We start from the raw sequence: 6155 nt of genomic DNA on the forward strand, positions 1-6155 counted from the left end.
GGGAGTGAATTCAGTGAATATCTATGACCCTCATCAATAAGGTAATGATGAGCTTTGCCTAATAGCCAATCTTGGCCTCACACCAGGAAGCCTTACTTCATATTGCCCACAGTGATAATGAGCTATGAAGCTACAAGAAGGATAATTGAAAGCAGATCTTAGAAAAGGGCACAATAAATAGTTTAAGAAAATCTTAACCAGATGCATCCTCTCTGTCACAGTCTATCCAACCATCTTCCTGTTTTGTGGTCCAGTTTGTGTCACAAAATATACAAAATGCACCACGTGAAGTAGAAAAATTACAATGAAATAAGTATTCTAGCATTTGTTTACCTTGTGTCTACCACTAGAAAAATTATATGGTCAGCAACCTAAGCATTTCTCTTCAGAAGCATGACTATCTTCAGGTGAAACAACCACACTTCTTTCCTTAGACTAAAGCGAATGGGTTCAGTTTTCAGTTGCTACAAATTGGCAAAGCTCCTCTGAAGTCAATGGAGCTACATGGTTTAACACCAGCTGAGGATCTGGCCCATCAGTTTAGCTACTGCCTAGTAGATCTCTCAAGACATGCATCTTTGACAGATGAACTATCAGAACTTTCACTCAAGATGCGCACACTTGTTTCTTCTAATGTGTCACACAGTGAAGTCAGAGGAAGCTTTCCAGACAAACACTGCTCCAGACACTATCCTGAAAACATCACAAATGCATTTGAAAGTCATTTATACTCTGTCTCAAAGCTAGATTTGACATGTGTTTAGTTAACTGAACTACTGGTGATATAGCAAGGCATGTGAAAGCCAGAATACGTCTGTCTGAGCAAGTAGCATTGCTTACCTATTTCGCACGTTCACAACTACCCTAAACTTTTTCATCTTTATTCTGCTCAGCACTGCTGCTTCTGCTCAAACCTAATGCATTATTCATAAGTGCTTCTAATTTTGGCCTAACTTTGAACTGGAGATAATTGGAATGTCTTCAATTGTTGTATATGTTCACACATCAAAGAGCATCTCGCCAGTAATCAGCGTTGTGGTGATGGGGTGTGTGTGTGTGCGCGTGTGCATTTTAAAGTATTAAATTTTTATTTAGTGGCACTGGGACACCTCCCAGGCAGTCTCCCAAAAATTAAATGAAAGAACATGATTTATTTTCATAATAGAAGTTAGAACTAGAAGAGACCTTATAGGTCATCATATTAAACCCTGTGCAACCAGAGCCTGATCCAAAGCCTGGTTAAGAATGGGCTTTGGATCAGGCCCCCAGTAGAGGACAATCCTAAATGTTATCTAATCACTTCTTGGATGTTTTGCCTCTTGGGGTATGTCTACACAACAGTTTGGAGTGAGCTTCCCAGCCAGGGGCAATAGACTTGGGCTAGCGGGGCTTGTGCTAGTGCTATAAAAGTAGCTGTATATACAATGCTTTGAAGTTACAGCTTGGGCTCTGAAGCTTAGGGAGGTGGGGGTTGCTGAGTGGTTTTCCAGATGTTTTCAACACTCCCAGTCATCAACGCTGTGTTTCCTTATTTTCCTTTCCCTCCTCCCCACACTCCACGTCACGTTGATGAGACTCTGCAGAGTGAGGAAGTTATGAAATTAGTATCCAGAGTTGATGGGTGGAAAGCTGTTTGATCTCAATTTTAAGAATGAATGTGTTAAGTTAAGAGGTCATTTACCAGATTAGTAGTCCAAAATAGCAGCTAAGTGCCTAACTCCCAGTGAAACTGACAAACTGGTTTTCAATGGGAATTAGGTACCTAAGTGATATTTGGGGCTTTGAAAAATCTCACTCACTGGCTATAGGTATTTGCACAGTTCATGGACAGGCCTAGGGCCCTAAAGTTCATCTTGTTCTTCAGGCTGACTTTCATTGAAAGACACTGAGTTCCTGGGGACAGGGGTGGTTGGGGTTGTGTTTTTTGTGTTGTTTTTGTTTTTTGTTTTTTAAAAGGAGCACACCTTCTTGTAAATCAAATGGAATTTGGAACCAAGACTGCAATTCTATGTGGGTGAAACCAACTCAACAAATACTTTAATCCTCTTCTGATAATAAAAATAAGTAAACAAACAAACCAACAACTTATGTGCAAACCTACAATAATAAACCAGTATTAAATAAACCAGTATGAAAATGATAGAGAAAATAAGTGTATATTAAATACTGTCATGCATTAAGAACTAAAATGATCTAATAGATATTTTTTAATAAGCCATATCAAGAACCTTTTCAAGTTCAAAGTTGATGATTTTCACTGCTTATGCAGCTCCAATACAACAGCTTCATTTTCATTTCAACTCTATCCCTGGGTGGTGAGATAACAACATTTGACCGTAATGGTCTGATCCTGTACATGCTAAACTTTTAGGATAAATGAGTAGAGCTACTGAAGTGCTGAGCAATGGGAAATTAAAAATCTTGTTTTTTTTTTAAATTAAATTAGTGCATGTAAACCCTGACAATGGGACTATCCACTTGCTTAAATTCAGTATACCTCGACCCCGATATAACGCAATCCGACATAACACAAATTCGGGTATAACTTGGTTAAAGCAGTGTTCGGGGGGGCGGGGGGCTGTGCCCTCTGTTGGATCAAAGCAAGTTCAATATAACGCAGTTTCACCTTTAACACGGAAAGACTTTTTTGGCTCCTGAGGACAGTGTTATATTGAGGTAGAGGTGTATGTACTTAAGTACATTGGATTGGGGCCACAGCGTGCTCAGCACATTCCAAGACTGAGCCTTAAATTACTAGCACATGAAGAATTTAGCTTCACCTTGGTGGTCTCCCATTCAGATGATGATCAGGCTGTCTCTGCTTAACTTATGAGTTAATAGACAAAGCTGTTAGAAGTGCAGGCTGTTAATATCTCCCACTCTGCAGATGAAGCACTAGCAAAATACAGCTGCAACCAGAATCACAAATTGATTGACTTCAATAAGATCTAAGTGCTAACAGCCAGCCAACTATAAATCATCTCATAGCATAGCATTACCAGCCCCCCTTTTTGTCTCTTTTTATTTGTATGTTTCCAATGAAGAATTTTGAGATAGTGCTGAGTTCCTCCCCCCGCCCTCCCCAACAACTACTTAACCCATTCTTGGATAGACAGACAGGCAGCTTGCCTCAGTACCACCCACTCAACTTGTCTTTCTTAGATAAGCAGCCAAAGTCATCAACTCTCTTGAATCCCAGGAAATGTGACTAGCTAGAATAGAACAAAACCTATTGCTGTTTGGATTAAATATTTCTATAGTGCCTGGCATTAGAAAAACTAAAACATGGAAAGAAAAGTGAAGTTTTCATAATATCACAAGGGGAGGAGCTTCTTGTCATGTCCATTGCTGGTCAGGCTTTTAAGATTCAAACATAATACCTAGGACAGGAAACATGGTCCTGGTACAGTAAACACTGAGAAACTGGGCTTCTGGGTTGTACGCTGGCTCTGCCATCAGCTTCACTGTGCCACTAGACAAGTTACTTAGCCCCACATTTTCAAAAGAGGTCATTTATCATTTTTTGCATACCTCAGTTTTTTTGATGGCCAACTTGAGACACTTTGGCTGGATTTTCAGAAGTGCTGAAGACAATGGGATTTGCAGATGCCCAATGGCTCTGAAAATCCAGCCCCTTGTGTCTCATGCTGGTCCTTCAAAATTACTGGCCGATCTTGAAAACTTTGGCTCGGACTGATCCATGCCAGCAGTTATCCAGCTGTAAAATGGATATTTATGTGCCGCATGGGCTTTTATCAGGGTTAGGGCTAGATCCTGCATGTGGCTCTATCTGGTGCTCGTAGGGAGCCCCGAAGAGTAGTGGAGGAACTGTTTTGAGGGTATGTGAATATAACTGCATTTTTTTTCACATACACATTCACAGAGCCTTTAGAATGAGATCAGGACCACCACCACAACCTAATTGTGATCAATAATGTAGCCACATTACAGGTAAAGCAAATTGTATGGCCTATGAATCTCATACAATTCACCCAGTTGTCTTGTAATTAAAGAAGATATGAGCTAGTGGCTTCTGTCAGGTCCTCAAACTGTGGTCTGAACTCCTCTGGCTGGTTCTTGGTAGAATGCAATAGTTTGATAAGCAACTATTGAAGGGCTTTGGGATGGGAGGATGGTCCTTTCGTGCAATTCTCCCCGGTAAAGTGGTCCATAGACTGAAGGAGCTGGTTTCAAAAGGTCTGGCTACAAATGTGATGAGGACACTAGCCTTAACTGCACCACTGCTCTGCTCCTTAATCATGGTAGGGCTTTAAGAATAAACAATTCATCCATTTCAAACCAACTAGGATCAAGTGTGTAAATATCTTTCTAAAGAAAGTGAATTTGCACTGCTATTATTATTATCTGATGCTTAAAAAGGCTAACATACAATATAGGGATCCATGCCCCCTCCCCTTCAATTTGGATATTAATACATGAAGTCTAATTGCAGTGGACTGCAAAGGGGAAAGGAGTCCGGATGAACTCGATTTCTGTCAAAGGTGCTGTCCCTTTAATGCATCATGCACACCAAGGGACTGTTGCTATGTTTCAGCTGCTCTACAACTGAGTACACATGAAAGGTGTGTGTAATATATATCCAAAGAATGTCTGTATGTAAAAAACTGCCTGGACTACCTTTCTAGTGAAAGCTCAAACAAACAAAAAAAAGCCTATTTGGGCTTCTTAACCTACAGACCTAGCAAGGGTTGCACTGCTCAAAGCTGAGAGAGACAGTCAAGCATTCCAATTCCTAGTCACTTGTCAGAGGATCCCTGCATTGCTATGGCAAATGCCCATACCTTATTTGCTTTATATACCTTTAATAATCATCTCCCCCTCAATTTTCAATTGCAAATGGCTAAAGGAATAACATTCGCAGCCCCCACACAGTCTCAGCAGCACTCAGGGTTGTGTATAGTCAGAACAGCCAAGCAGCATGTAGCAGCAGTTTCTGCATATTGCAGCCCAGGCAGTCAGGTTTTATTTATTTAAGTAAGTATTTCCCCCCTCCATTTCCTAAAAATAGATGGCATCCAGTCATGGCCAGTTTGCAAACCAGTGTTAAAAGCATTTATTCTGCTAGCACCTGACCCCTGCTTGAAAATGATGAGGAGGAGGAGGACAGGAGACACATACAAGATTTCCTCCTAAATCATGCGTCTGTGGAACAATCATTTTAAAAAAATCACCACTTACCTTCCAGGCTGTTTAATGCTTCCCACAGATATGTCCTGCAAATCCTGTTGAAGAAGCCCCTATGTTCAGAGGCTGGAGTTTTTGCTACCCATCCTTAGCTCCCACTTCCCTGCACGCTCCCCAGTAACTTCTTATTAAAGGAAAGCTATCAGCAGCTTGTAAATAACAGGCTCATGCTTTCAATCAAGCCAGAGAGCTGAATAATGCCTTTGCTCTTGGTGTGTGTTCGGTGGCTCTGGAGTCAGGGGCCCCTTCATTAATGAGAATGGAATCTGTCTGTCCACCTTCTGAAATCTTTCAGCACTTCCTGAAGCTTGCCTGAGCCATACAACTTACAGAGTTTTCCCCCCTGTGGCCATCGTTCTATTGCTTTCTCTCTTTCTTCCTTTCATCTCTTCAAAAATCAAATATAAAACAAATAATTTCCCTGCCATTGAGGTTGTAGATCCAGGAGTTTCTGATCTTTATTTGCTCATTAGAAGATGCCACTTGTTAGTGGGGATTTTGTTTTGGATGGACAGGGCTGTGAGGAAATGGAAGGGGAGCCTCTTTGAACAAACTAGGTAGGTTTAAAATAAGATACATATAAAAAAGAAAAAAATTTGCATCATGTTTGTCAGGTGCATGTGATTTGGGGGCTCAGACTCTGGTTTTGGTTCTCAAACAACTCAGTAGTTTCCATTCTTAGGCTTTTCACTCAAACCTCTCCTCTTGGTTCACACCCACAGAGTTTTGCTTTGAGTTTTCAGGGGTTGGAATGAACCCCCAAAGCTGAATACGGAACTGCACCAACATAGCTGCTTTTACCTGGCTTGAGTTTTACACACTTTCCACTTCCAATAATCAAATCTTCCCTGACACCTGAAAATTAGCCCAAGTACAATGAAAATCTGATGAACCTGGCACAAGTTTCAGGTTTATAATAAAACATGATGCCTGTTTTGGATTTCACTATA

At 40.9% G+C, this 6155-nt stretch overlaps 1 protein-coding gene across 2 annotated transcripts in view; it reads right to left on the reverse strand.

The window, feature by feature from the left end:
* RASGEF1A (RasGEF domain family member 1A) overlaps window positions 1-5283 on the reverse strand; it is a 62590-nt gene extending 57307 nt beyond the window's left edge. The window contains exon 1 of one of the 2 annotated variants that reach the window (XM_045024451.1): window positions 5200-5283. The gene's annotated coding sequence lies outside the window, so the exon portion shown is untranslated. The remainder of the gene's footprint in view (window positions 1-5199) is intronic. The other variant, XM_045024449.1, reaches the window with a different exon arrangement.
* Window positions 5284-6155: the final 872 nt, after the last annotated feature.

Source organism: Mauremys mutica, chromosome 7, assembly GCF_020497125.1.
Source record: "Mauremys mutica isolate MM-2020 ecotype Southern chromosome 7, ASM2049712v1, whole genome shotgun sequence".
In the NCBI taxonomy this organism is placed as follows: Eukaryota; Metazoa; Chordata; order Testudines; family Geoemydidae; genus Mauremys; species Mauremys mutica.